This window comes from Bos javanicus, chromosome 24 (assembly GCF_032452875.1).
Source record: "Bos javanicus breed banteng chromosome 24, ARS-OSU_banteng_1.0, whole genome shotgun sequence".
Lineage (NCBI taxonomy): Eukaryota > Metazoa > Chordata > Mammalia > Artiodactyla > Bovidae > Bos > Bos javanicus.
Window position 1 is genome coordinate 45,162,293 of NC_083891.1, and position 14,961 is coordinate 45,177,253.

The 14,961-nt window shown below is 41.0% G+C and overlaps 1 protein-coding gene across 1 annotated transcript in view; it reads left to right on the forward strand.

Moving 5' to 3' along the window:
* Positions 1 to 14,961, forward strand: part of SLC14A2 (solute carrier family 14 member 2) — a 508,248-nt gene that overhangs the window by 283,601 nt on the left and 209,686 nt on the right. Inside the window, exon 3 of the mRNA XM_061400049.1 lies at positions 5,578 to 5,663. The gene's annotated coding sequence lies outside the window, so the exon portion shown is untranslated. The remainder of the gene's footprint in view (positions 1 to 5,577; positions 5,664 to 14,961) is intronic.

Genomic DNA, 14,961 nt, shown 5'->3' on the forward strand with positions numbered 1-14,961 from the left:
TGTTTTGTTGGTTTTAGTTCTTTGTTTGGATGGTGAAAGAGCCTTTTCCTTTTATGCTATTATTTTTATATCAACTTTTCCTGAGATAGTTTATGTTTGGGGTTTTGTTTGGCTTGTTTAGTTTGGCTTGGTTTGGTTTTGATTGTGTGTAGATTTAAATATCTTATTTCTGGAAAATGTTTTGTGATTCTATTTCTCTAAATACATTTTCTATTCTACATGTATTTCATTCAGATGATCACTTATATAAAACAAGTAATGTTTGGTCCATTTATGCATACAAATAGGTCTATTGTCTCTTTCATCTTCCATAGCTATTGTGTTCCTTTCTGATCCTTTTTAACTATGCATTTCCATTTTGTTTTGCTAACTTTGTCAATCATGTTCTTAAGCCTACTTCTGTATTTTGAGTGGTGTCTATTTACCTTGTTGCTGGCTCCCTAATTTTTGTGATGACTTTATGTTTCTCTTTCACTTCTTTCCTGAGCTCTTTCAGCTCATTTTTTGTCCTGCAATTGTCTTGACACTTCTTCCTTGAGCTCTTATGTTATATGTGATATTTTTCATTGAGGATTTTTTTGAAAAATTGTTTTGTTTGCTCATGCTCATTTGTTTGTCACAATTTCCTTTAGCTCTATGGCAACACAATTTTGTATGTTTTCTTTGTCTATTTGTTTTCTCTAATTGTTACCTTCTTTTCTTACAGTATCTTTTTGAGCTCTTCTGATGGTCTCTTTTCTATTCTGACTCACATTTGACTGAGATGAGCTGTTTCTTAACCAGCTGTTTGCATAAAGTTTATGGAGCAGGGACTAGGCTATGGTACCATCTAGCAGAGAGTCTCTTTCATTTGCAGGAATGCACCTTATGATACAGAGGATTGTGTATATGCACATGTGTATGTGTTGACTTAGCCTTTACTTCTTTCCAGAAGAACTATCAGATTGACAGCTGCAAGACTAATAATTATTGAGCCTATCTTCTACAATATGCTTTCCCAACAGACTGTTTTGTACAGAGATGCCATACCTAGGTATTTTCTTGTTTATAATTCCTCCCTTGCTTCTCAGTGGAGCCACACAGGGTCCAGGGATGCTCTTGTAGAAAGCCTACTCACTGTAGACCAGTTGCTCCTCAAAAGATGACTTTGGTTGTGCCCTGTTGGATGAAATTTTGCTCTGCCAACCCCTTTAATGAAGGTCTTTGGTAACAGACATCTTTCAACATCCACTTGCCCCAGCTTGGAATTTTATTTGGCAGCCCTTCCTCAACAAAGTGAAATTTGCATTTCTATTTTTCCTTCTTCTTTTGTTTTGGAATGAATTCAGAATGAAGTGGGCAGGGATGCCTTAACACTGCTGTCTTAAGAGTAAAATCCCTATAAGATTTTACATCTCTGTCTTGTTCCCCTTGATTCTTCAGCACCCGATACTATACCTGGGGAAAAGAAGATGCTCCATAGAGCCCTGTTAAGTGAAATGAACAAATAAAAGAATGAAGAGTCTCAAATGTAATTGTTGAGACATAACTGCATTTAAGGTCTCTCTTCAAAAGAACTTCCAACGACTAATTCTCCTGGTTTGTTCTTGAAACAGCAGAACAAGGCACATTTCCCAGGGTGTTTCTCATGGTTCAGAAATCTCCTGCTCACTTTTATCCATCTTTCATTATATCTTCTGAGTATCCTGTTCTAACTACTAAGCAAAGTCAAAGTACCTAACACAATTAAACAATGAATTCTACAGGACACTTTATATAGTGGTTTTCTTTCTTACTAGTCTGATAACTAGCCTCAGTTATTATGGATACATTCTGAATTTATTTCTCCATGGCTTACTTCTGAAATTAGAAAAGCCCCATATCTTTTTTTTTTTTTTTTTACCATATATCATCAGAAAACTAAAGGTATAATGATTCCACTTGGTAAAGAATGGGGATAATCATCACATTTCCCACAGCAGTGGGCCCTTAAGTCCTGCAGTGGTCTGGTCTCCATCCAGATAAAGCCAGGGAGGAAGGAGTCTTTGAGAAATGAAATACTGTGAAATACGAACACTCATTCAGCCCTGGTGAATTCCATGGAAGTCTTCAGCATTGGTGAGATTTGAGAAAAGGCCAGAGTGGTTTATTGATTAGAGCTATCCGAGTCTAGGTTTTTCTCTGGTTTTCCTTCCAGAAAAGAGGAGATGTTGACGATGAAGGAATCTACTTCCTAAGTCCCCTTTGAATGAAAAGGTCTGTTTTAGACTGTTCTTATGTCTTCTTGTTTGGAATATAATAGGCATTTGAGAAATATATGTGTTAATTTTCTTTTTAATTTTTGCTTTATATTGGAATATAGCTGATTAACTATATTCAGGTGTTGTGTTAGTTTCAGATGTAAAGTGATTCAGTTACGCATATACATGTATCTATTCCTTTTTCAAATTCTTTTACCCCCTTAGGTTATTACAGAGTATTGAGTCAAGTTCCCTGTGCTATACAGTATGCCCTTGTTGGTTATCTATTTTAAATAAAGCAATGTGTACATGTCAATCCCAAGCTCCCCATCTAATTTCTGATTTTCCTTGGGTCTACAGGTAAAACCCCAAACCGTCTTACTTTCTCAAAATACTTCAGTGTTTTGTCCCTGAACAACATGCCCCCTTCCTTTCAGAGATCTTTATTGAAGGCTTCCCTTTCTCTTCATCCTATGTCTTGAGTCATTCAAACTCCTCCAACTTGCTCAGGCTCTGCACCCTTCCCACTGCTAAGCTGACTGCAGTTGTTGAGCTGTAGAGTCAACAGTCATGCCAACTGCCTATGGAGTGTCCATGCCAGCCTGCAGGATGAAGATGAGTAGGCAGCAGGAGATAGAGGATCCGAAAGAGGCATACCCACAGTCTATATTAGTATTCCTAACAGAAACACAATGACCAGCCATCTCTTCCCACAGCCAAGTGTATCAACTCTTTTTTCAAGATGTCCATTGATACTACCCCTACAGTCCACATCACCAAAGCAGAACTCCCTTTTACCTGCCTGAAAACCTACCTATCCTGTCCACGCCTGCCCTGCCCTTGGGGTATGTTTTCATTGCAGGCACTGAGCATCCTGGTTCGTCTGGAACAGTCCCAGTTTATGGCTGGTGTCCTGTCCAACTAAGCATTTGTGTCAGATAAAAGTTGATTTCTGTGTGATAAACTATGTTCTCCTTGGTTTAATTTAATGCTTAATTATCAAAAGGCAGCATGAGTCAGAATGCCTCCAGGTACAAGGAAAGTTCTTCTCCCCACCTTTGTAGAATGAGGCAGGCAGGGACCTGAAGTCTAGGCACACAAACAATCTGGGGCAGATAACTGGGGGAAAGATGACACTAGCAGGTCTGCCATACAGGCTCAGAGAAGTTCTGTGTGAGGTTGAAGGAAGAACATATCCCAGAGGTGGCAGGGAAAGAGAGGACTCCGGGTTTAGGGGAGATGCTTTGGGACAATGCAAGCCCCGGGTCAGACTTAAAGGCATGTATGGAAGACCGCATTTTGTGTAGCGCTCTCTCTTTCCTCTTTGTACTTGCACACTTCCATCAAAAATGCACCAGTGGTTTCCCTCTGTTATTTCATTTATGGCAATAACTTTAGGTCTTGTGTTTGGTCATAATGGTGATCTATGCATGCCATCTACAGTGGGCATGGATAATGAATCCTATTTTATTTCTTAATTAAGAATTTGAAAGTACCGCAAATTACCGCAATTAACATGGATTTTCTTCCTCATTTATTTACTTATTTAGATGCCTGAAATTGCACCCTTAGCTTAAACCAACCACAGGGTTCAGAGCCTCTTAAAATATATAGCATTCATTAAAATATTTATTCTCCCCCAACAGTGAAGTTGCAATTTGGAAACAGTGGTGGTATATATGCATGCAAACGCTTCCAAAAAATATGCCTTTTGAATTCAGTCCATCTAGTGTGGTAACTTAAAAAGTTGAGTTTACTGACAACCCTTTGTGTGACTGAAATAAGCTAAGATTTTCAAAGAAGCCCATCATTAAATTAACTTCAACCAGTATTATTTCTATCTCAAAGTTCTTGGGAAGATGAGCATTATTACATTTTCAGAACTTTAGAGCTCACTGAACTGAACAATAAGAATAACTATTTGAGGATGGTTGAATTTATCTGAGTGATTTCAAATCAATGGTACTTTGAATAAACTGTTTGGGATCAAATTATCTAGTTGTTTTGAATATTGAATCTTAGTCCTCATTCTTGGGTTTTCGAATTTGGTTTTGGTTTTGTTTCCAGCTGGTTCCCGTAGAGACATAGCTCAAGACATAGTGATTGAAATTAACTAAAAATACGCTTCAGAAACGTAAATCCTTTGGTATGAGCCAGCAGCCACTTCAAGCAACAGCCAGCAGCATAAATGGGTACAATCCTACCAGCAAGCAATTGGGAATAACATCTTAAAAGCTTTAAAAGATGCAAATCCTTTGAAATCCAGCTATTCCACTTCAAGGAACTTATCCTCAGGGAAGAATGGTGTATACCAAAATTCAGCTCCAATGACACTCATTGCAGACTCATTTATAATAGCAAAATAAATAAAATAAAATAACCAAATGTGCTGCAATAAAGATTAAGTAAACTTTACACTAGAATACTAAACAACCACTAAAAACTATGTGGTTTGTATTAGTTATCTATGGTTGTATTACCCCAACACTTAGCAACTTTAAACAGCAAACATATTATCTCACAGTTGTGGGTCAGGAGTCTGTGAACACAGCTGAACTGGGTCCTCTGACTCAGGGCGTCTCCTAAGACTATGGTCAAAGGGTTTGAATAACCTCAAGGCTTCATCTGGAGAGGATCCACTTGGAGGCTGACTCCAGTGGGTGTCAGCAGGAACCAGTTTCCCTGGGAATGTGGACTGAAGGTCATCCCCAGTTCCTCACCCCAGTTCCACTGTCATCCTTTCTGCAGGGTGGTTCACAGCGTCGCAGATGCTTTCCTCACAGTAAACGAGTCAGCAAGCAGGAGGAAATATGCAGGACAGCAGCCAGTTTTTGTATCCTTGTCCAAGAACCGACATCCCATCACTCACGCCACACTGGTTAGAAGTCAGTCAGAAGTCTAACCCACACTCCAGGGGAGTGGATCACACATCATTGAGAGTGCAGAGGGCAGGGATCATTGGGAACCCTCTTAGGAGCTGTCTACCACAGAGTTGAAGTTTAATTATTGGCAAAAGATGCTCGTTATATCTTAGTCAATGAACAAAATGTATGTACAATATGACCTCAGTTTTGTAACTAAAGTATTATAATAACAGAGAAATACATATCCATATATATATAAATATTCATGAAACTACCTATAGGAGCTCTATGGGTTAATAGCAGTTATATCTGGACAGTGGGATCACAGATTAGTTTTATATCTTATTTTCTAATGTGTATTATCTATTTTTCCCCCTAAAATGAACATGTATTGCTTACAAATTTTTTAAAAAGTAAATGTAGTAAATTAAAAAGCAAAGTAATTTGAATTCTCTAGACTCTTTGTTTCTGACCTCCACTGTCTATCTTTACAGGTCTGTTTCTTGCATGCTGCTTGAAGTCAACTAAATAGAAGATCACAAGATTCTCTGCAGAACCCATTGAGCTCACTGTGACCAAGGTAACTGTGTGTTCTAGAACATGCTGGTGCGTCTATGTCTTTTAAAACAACTGTCACCACCCACAATGCTCCCATGAAAAATTAAAATTATTTTTCACCTCTGAGGTTATTAAGGGCCAATGAGAACTGTGACTGACCCAAGAGAGCTGGGTCCTGTGAAGATCTTCCCCTGAGCCAGTGTCTTAGCAGCTCGATTCTGGTGGCTTCTAGATACAAGTTAGTATGATCATGAGATAATCCTCCTCTCTGCAAAATTCCAGAGGGATAGACTCTACTTACATGTCAAAAATAGATGAACAGATCTGACCCTGCTGAACATATTTGCAAGTTTGAAAAAGGGGAGGAATGGGTGAGAAGATGTCATTAATAGTCCTCACACTTCATTCGTTTTCCTGTCTCATGTCATCAGGAGGGCTGGAGTTGGGATGCCATTGGTTCAGTGTTGGAATGATGTTTCAGCAATGCAAATGTTATCTTAGGGTCACTTACTGATAAAAACTACTGTTTTGTCAAACATAGATTTACTGGTTGTTTGACAAGCAGATCAGATGCTCTGCAACTATATATAGGATGGCTGATATGGTATCCACAGGGAAGGAAGTCAATGGTGACCAAGATGGCAGAGGATGGGGACCAGGTCTGAGGTACTGTGGACCTCTTTTCACTAGGATATATAGTACAATGGCTAATATTACAGATAACACTCAAACCTTGGTGCTTTAACATAATAGATGTCTCTCACATAAGGCCCAAATGAAGGTTTGTCAAAGCAGTGATTCAGAAACCCAGATGCCTCCTATCTTGCGGCTTCACTGTCATCTAGGGTCTCTGAGGTTTATGCTGGATCTTCTGCATCTACCCTGTTGACAAGGAAGAAGAAAGTAAGAATGGCACACTCACTTCCTACCCCCCTGGACACATATCATATCGCATTGGTGAGAACTAGCCACACGGGCATTACCTTGATGAAAGAGGCCTTGGGTTAGTCCCTGCATGACAGTCACCTCCCCGAAACTTCACCCTGTGGTTGGAGAATTCACAACATGGGCGCTGTCAGGAAAAATAGTGCTAGCAAGTTCTTGCTGAGGAAGTTCCTTAGACACACGTGCATCTATCATAGGGCAGGGATTAGCTGACATATCAATGACTCTTTGAATAGTGGATCACTCTGCCTTATATGAAGGAACTTCTCATGCCAACCGTACTTCCTTCTCATGATGAAGGCAACAAGCCACTGTCCAAGGCTCTAAGGAGTCAAGGTTGTTGTGCACTGGGAGTGTTGGGTGTGCCTGCCATTGCTGGAGACTGCAGAAGCCACTACAGACTCAAGAGAACAGATTTAAAACCATACACAAAAATAAACTCAAAATGGATTAAAGATCTAAACATAAGACCAGAAACTATAAAACTCTTAGAGGAGAACATAGGCAAAACACTCTCTGACAAACATCACAGCAGGATCTTCCATGACCCACCTCCCAGAATATTGGAAATAAAAGCAAAAATAAACAAATGGGATCTAATTAAAATTAAAAGCTTCTGCACAACAAAAGAAACTATAAGCAAGGTGAAAAGACAGCCTTCAGAATGGGAGAAAATAATAGCAAATGAAGCAACTGACAATTAATCTCAAAAATATACAAGCAATGCCTGCAGCTCAATTCCAGAAAAATAAACGACCCAATCAAATAATGGGCCAAAGAACTAAATAGACATTTCTCCAAAGAAGACATACAGATGGCTAACAAACACATGAAAAGATGCTCAACATCACTCATTATCAGAGAAATGCAAATCAAAACCACAATGAGGTACCATTTCACGCCAGTCAGAATGGCTGCGATCCAAAAGTCTACAAGCAATAAATGCTGGAGAGGATGTGGAGAAAAGGGAACCCTCTTACACTGTTGGCGGGAATGCAAACTAGTACAGCCACTATGGAGAACAGTGTGGAGATTCCTTAAAAAACTGGAAATAGAACTGCCATACCACCCAGCGATCCCACTGTGGGGCATACACACCGAGGAAACCAGAATTGAAAGAGACACGTGTACCCAATGTTCATCGCAGCACTGTTTATAATAGGCAGGACATGGAAGCAACCTAGATGTCCATCAGCAGACGAATGGATAAGAAAGCTGTGGTACATATACACAATGGAGTATTACTCAGCCATTAAAAAGAATACGTTTGAATCAGTTCTAATGAGGTGGATGAAACTGGAGCCTATTATACAGAGTGAAGTAAGCCAGAAAGAAAAACACCAATACAGTATACTAATGCATATATATGGAATTTAGAAAGGTGGTAACGACAACCCTGTATGGGAGACAGCAAAAGAGACACAGATGTATAGAACAGTCTTTTGGACTCTGTGGGAGAGGGAGAGGGGGGTGATTTTCGAGAATGGCATTAAAACATGTATAATATCATATAAGAAATGAATCGCCAGTCCAGGTTCAATGCAGGATACAGGAAGCTTGGGGCTGGTGCACTGGGATGACCCAGAGGGATGGTATGGGGAGGGAGGTGGGAGGGGGGTTCAGGATGGGAACACGTGTACACCTGTGGTGGATGCATGTTGATGTATGGCAAAACCAGTACAATATTGTAAAGTAAAAAAATAATAATAATAAATAAAAAGGATAGTGAGACACCAGAAAGAATAAAACAAAATAAGTCTTTGGTTATTCCATAATTATTCATGCATAATATACCAGTTGCAAGTGCTGGGCACCTAGTAAATGTTCAATAAATATTCACTATTGATATTATTAAAAAAAAAACAACACAGCTATCTCCCTCTTAGTTTCTTGTCTTTGTTTCTTGTTGTATAAAGTGACAATAACAGTATCTACCTCTTAGGATTGTTGTAAAGCCCCAAGGAATTAATTCAAGAAAGCTCACAGTACGTACACATTTTCTCAGCAAGTGACTTCTCCAACAAGTATCCCCACATGATGAATAATCTCAGAAGTGCCTTCCTAGCACTACCATAGTTGCCAACTCTTGTGACACTGTGGTTGCTATCAGGCTACACTTGCAATGAGAGCACCACAGCCAACAATAAAGTCCTAACATTTCTGTCCCATGACAAACTGATAAGAGTTATAGGAAAGGAGACTGAATATTACCATCCATTTCATGGGCAAGAGAACTGAGCCTCACGGAGGCTAACTGATAATAACCAAGATCATATTACAGCCCAGTCAGAGACACCAGTTGGCTCTCGAACTCAGATCTTTTAGATCAAATTTATACTACTATACCAAATGTAACATGAGATCTTGTTGAAAGAATGGAATCATTGAGGAGACCTAGTCCCACCCCTCATTGTTCAAAAGAAGTGGGGATGCCTTTGGGGGTTTTTCCCTTTTGTGCCACTGGTCTCAGGTTGTCTTGTCTCCTTCAAGGTTAGCCAGTCGAATTGCACCCGGGCTGGGGGATGGGGGTAGGAGCAAGTAGCAGTGGTGTTGGTGATGCTGTTTTATAGAGGCCATGGTGTGCAAGGCTCCTGGCCATTGCTCCAAGCCACCTGAGCACAGCCAGGAATGAGGCAGAGATGGCACTTTGCCTCCACTCTGAGCACATGACTGGCCAGCATCACCAACCCCAGTGAGGCAGGTGACAGACTGGAATCCATTTCCGGGTTTCTTATGGTTTTCGTTTTCATCCATTCAACTCTTTGACCTTTTCCCAGCTAACTTTAAATTTTAATGAATTTATTCTTTCTACTGAAAGAAAAGAAAGAACGGTTTCTGGTGTCCTTAGGCTTGCAGTATAAGGTCTTTGGAGACAGAGTTTGACCTTGCTTTGGGTGACCCAACTGCCTGGAAGAGTGAGCTATAGTAGACTTGGATCTCCATGTAGACAGTGTCCCTAGGCCCAAGCCAGCTCTGACTGTAACGACAGGAGGGTCACTTAGACTCTGTAGGACAAGGGTACCTCATCTGTCCAATCAAGTGGATGATGACCACCTTCTCCAACTCCCCCACTTTCTTAAGAAAATACTGAGAACTTGGGATTCAAACATCTAAACAGGAAGTGCTTTGAAAAAAACAATGTGCTAGATAAATGCTTCCAAGAGTCATCATTATCACCGTGCTATTGCCATAATTATTTTGTGGTCAGCTCGGCTTTTCTTAACACAGAGCAGTTAATGAAGTGGCAACTGTATTGGTTTCTCACTAGGAGGGTGAAAGGGCCAAAGGAAGCTCTATTTTTATCCCATTTCAGAGTCTATTTTTTTTCCCTTCACAACAGCTATGTCTAGTGGGTTTGTAAGTATTTTAATTATAGAGGCATTTTATTATACTTACTCCTAACAAAAATCAGGCTAAGGACATTTTTTTAACTCTAAAACATGGATAGATTTTCCTAAAGGCTGAGTTAACATTCACCACAGCTACAACACTGCTACCTTTGATTGTACATGTAATCTTGGTACCTATCTTTAAAGAACAATTTTCAGCATAATAATTTTTTTTTAATTATATTCACTTTCATGCATTGGAGAAGGAAATGGCAACCCACTCCAGTGTTCTTGCCTGGAGAATCCCAGGGACGGGGGAGCCTTGTGGGCTGCCATCTATGGGGTTGCACAGAGTTGGACACGACTGAAGTGACTTAGCAGCAGCAGTAACTTCTCCCCTGGAGAAGGAAATGGCAACCCACTCCAGTATCCTTACCTGGAGAATCCCATGGATGGAGGAGCCTGATAGGCTATAGTCCACGGGGTCGCAGGGTCGGACACGACTGAGTGACTTTTTACTTTACTTTACTTACAGGTTTACTTTGTTGTTGTTCAGTCACTCAGTTGTGTCTGATTCTTTGCAACCCTATAGACTGCAGCACACCAGGCTTCCCTATCCTACACTATCTCCTGGAATTTGCTCAAACTCATGTCTATTGAGTCAGTGATGCCATCCAACCATCTCATCCTGTGTCACCCGCTTCTCCTCCTGCCCTCAATCTTTCCCAGCATCAGGGTCTTTTCCAATGAGTTGGCTCTTTGCATCAGGTGACCAAAGTATTGGAACTTCAACTTCAGCATTGGTCCTTCCAGTGAATATTCAGAGTTGATTTCCTTTAGGAGTGACTGGTTTGATCTTCTTGCTGTCCATGTGTCTTCTTCAATACCACAGTTTGAAAGCATTAATTCTTCAGTGCTCAGCCTTCTTTATGGTCCCTCTCTCATATGCATACATGACCACTGAAAAAACCATAGCTTTGACTATACGGACCTTTGTCAGCAAAGTGATGTCACTGCTTTTTAAAACACTGTCTAGGTTTATCATAGCTTTTCTTCCAAGGGGCAAGCTGCTACTGCTGCTGCTTCTGTCACTTCAGTCGTGTCTGACTCTGTGCGACCCCAGAGACAGCAGCCCACCAAGCTCCTCTGTCCCTCGGATTCTCCAGGCAAGAACACTGGAGTGGGTTGCCATTTCCTTCTCCAATGCATGCAAGTGAAAAGTGAAAGTGAAGTCGCTCAGTCGTGTCCAACTCCTAGTGACCCCATGGACTGCAGCCTACCAGGCTCCTCCATCCATGAGATTTGCCAGGCAAGAGTGGGTTGCCATTGCCTTCTCCAAAGGAGCAAGCTAGTGGAGAGAAAAATGACAGAATTTACTGGTCACAAGAGTTTGGTTCATAAATTGGTCACCAGTTGAGATGCCTTTTTCCCATTTATGAGGCCTCATGGGAAGAAGAAATTTAGAAGTCAGTATAAAGACAGACCAGAATAGCCAGACAGACAAAGAAAAAGAAATCTCACTCCTGACTCAGGTGCATGGCTGTTCTGTTGCTTCTTGCAGCATCTCAGATAAGCTTGCCTTGGTATAAACATCCAAAAGATAAACAAACAATGCCTCATTAGAAGGAAAAGAAAAACGTTGCAAAGTAGGGAATCTAGCCTTTAGGGCCATAAGATGTCAAGATGTAAGGAGTTTTGCAAGCATATGGCCCAAATTAAGCATTTTACAGAGAGAACTAAGGCTCACTCAGATAAAGTACACATCAAGGCCACACAAGTGAGCAAGTATTAACGTGACCCCGAAGGATATATTAGTTTCCCGTTCTTGTAACACATTATACACATTTAGTGACTTAAAGCAACACAAATCTGTTATCTTACAGTTTTGTAGGTCAGAGGTCTTACCCGGATTTCACTGGGTTAAAACAAGTGTCAGTGGTGCTGCCTTCTTTCCTGGACACTCTGGGGACGGTTCACCCCTTTCCCTTTCCAGCCTCTAGAAGCTGCTTGCATTCCTCAGATTGTGGACTCATCCTCCGTCTTCAAAGCCAACAGTGTTCCAACTCTCTGATCTTTCTTTTCTGTTGTCACATCTTGACCACAGTCAGGAAAGGTTTCTCTGCTTTAAGGTCTCAGGTGATAAGACTAGGTCCACTTGAATAATCTAGGATAATCTACCTATCTCAAGGTCAGTGATCTTAATCACATTTGCAAAGTCTTTTTAAATATAGAAGGTAACTCATTCGCAGGTTCTCAGCAATGAGGATGGACATCTTCGGGTGGGGATGGGCATTATATTTCCTACCATAGAAAGGGTGAGTTTACAGAGAAAGAAGATGGTGAGTCAATGAACTGGGTGACTCAGCAAGAAAATAACTGTGGGCACCTGCTACAGGATCAAACTCGAGATGGAGACTTGTGTGTGAGAAGTGAGAGTGTTCACAGGATTGGCCCCTGCAGGGGAAAGGAAGGAAGCAGAAATGGGCAGAGGGAGGGGCTGTGGGCTTGTCACAAAGCCTCAACTGATCTCAAGGGGAACCCTAAAATTGAGAGGACCCTTCAGAGTTGTTGTAAGGGGCCATGCCTTTAAAATCTCTTCTGTCTGATAGCTGTGATTACATCAAGTAGTCACGGGATATGAGCTTCCCCAAGGAGGGGTTGTGACCTTGAGCAAGTCAGATCTCTTCGGACAGAGAAACTCCCAGTAGCTAGTGGAATTTGTCCTCCATTCATGAAGGAGAATCTAAGCATACTTTCATAGCTTCTACTAGAGCACCTATTCCTAAGTTTTATGCCCACATTTAAAAAAAAATAATAATAAACTCAGCTGTGGTCTATTTGACAGATTTCACAAAGTGGTCCTAGACTCAGAACTTACAAATCAGAAAGAAAAGAGTCATGTGCTTCATCTAGAGTTTAAAGCTAAACAAGACAGAGTCTGGAAGGACAGCCTAAACCTTGACATTGCATGAGCGTGGGAGTCAGACAAGGCAGGGGTCACAGACGGATGGAAGAAGAAGATTCGATCAGGAACTGTGGAAGTAAGGATAGGCAGATCATGAGCTTTGGAAACTAGGTCAAAAACCCAGGCCAAAAAGCCAAGACTGCCCAAATCACTGGGGAAAGGTAGACGTTTTCAGCCACTAATGGCAAGGGTGGGAACGCTGATATAGGCTTAGAAGGATTCTGTTAACTTCTGGCAGGGACTGGTGGTGAGAACAGTAGAGTCCAGCATCAGACACGGAAGTGGCTCAAGAATCAGTAAGTAATTTTACTTCAAAAGAACTGAGAAAAGGGCAAGAACCCAATCACTGAGGAATAGGGCATGCTAGATTAGCTTAAGCAGGTGGGTTGTAGCTTCATGTCATCTGGCCCACGAATGTCACTTGGCCCAAGCTCAAGTCTGATTTTGGCACTGGAGCAAAAGATGCTCCAGTCATCTGAGTAGCAAGGGTTAGAAAGATGCCAGGGCACTGCCGTATGCTCACTCCAAGGGAAGTCTTTTCACAGAACATCAGGACTGACCTTAATGTTCACTTTACGGAATAGTATCTGTGGAAAGGGCAGGAAGGCTAGTGTGTTCCCACCCTTGAACCCAGGAGGCTCTCACTTTCTCAAGTCAGTACTGAGCCCAGCACCTGCCTCGGGGCAGCTCTGCCTGGCTGTACAGACATCACGCACTCCCAACCACGTGTGCGTCTCTGTGCAGCCAGGCTGCAAAATCTAAAGAGAATGCTACTTAAGAAAAAGACTTCCTGCATCTTCTAGAAGACTGTGTAGGTACTGTATTGGGTCAACCATACTTAAAGGCAAAGTGGGTTTGAATTTCCTGCCTGCCTTGATCCAAGTGGTAGGAGCAAAGCACTTCAACACAGTAAGCATCACGTAAGTCCTATCTCCCATGTTAATATCAGCAAGAACACTAATGATAACTGCTTCTGACTCTTATAAGTCTTCACTTCATTTTACCAGGTGCTTTCATCCTCATTATTTCTTTTGAATTTCACAAAACTAGCTAGCAGAGGGAATTAGTATGCCTTTTGTAAAGATGAATAAATTGGATTCGAAGAGTTTGAGTGACTTGCCTTAAGTCTCACCTTTGGACCCAGACTCTATGAATCTGAGTTGCCTCTGATCCATTATCATGATGTCCACCATTAAAGAAGACCTCTCTGTTCACAGCCACGGAAGTGTGGGAGAAAGAAGAGTCAGAGAAGATAAAGAAAGCAGGAAGCTGATGGCAAAACCATCTGACTTTCATTTTGTCTCAAGTCAGTCCTGAGATGATTTTTTTTTTAACTCTTTTTCACTTTGCTTCAGTGATTTCACCTGTTCAAAGCATTCTCACACCCTTATCTCATTTGATCAGCTCAGCATCCCCGTGAGGTAGGTAGAGCAGATCTGAAAGATAAGAAACTAAAATCCGGAGAGGGTAGATGACTCACCCAAGAACAGATGGCCATCTGGTGACAGGACTGGAGCTGGAATCCAGAACTTTAGAATGGAGATGAGGAAGAGAAATGTACCTGCTGAAAGAGGTAGGAAGAAAGCATTTCATTAAAAGGTCAACCAAAATCATACACACCTCATGACATATTAAGCCAAACCATTATGTTGTACACCTTAAACATATACAGTGATGTATAACAATTATATCTCAGTAAAACTAGGGGAAAAATGTAAATCATATAAAGCCGAAAAAGGCCAAGAAAAACCAAAAGAATTTTGAGAAAGTTTATAAAAAAGAAAAGCTTACCTCACAGACATCAAAACACATGATAAAATGGTGTGGTGGAAGTGTAGAGATAGAGACTGATGGAATAAACTAGAAAGTCCAGAAAGATATCCATGCATTTTGGGGAATTTGGTGCATGACAGGGTGGTTACAAATAAGTAGGCAAAGAATGGACTGTTTGATATGCATTGTCACTACAAATGACTCATCCTTTTGGAAAATTGTCATTGGAGCTCTATGACATATACGAAATAACACAAAATATTGCAGATAAGCTCCAGATGGGCTTGAGGCTAAAAGTTAGGGGAAAA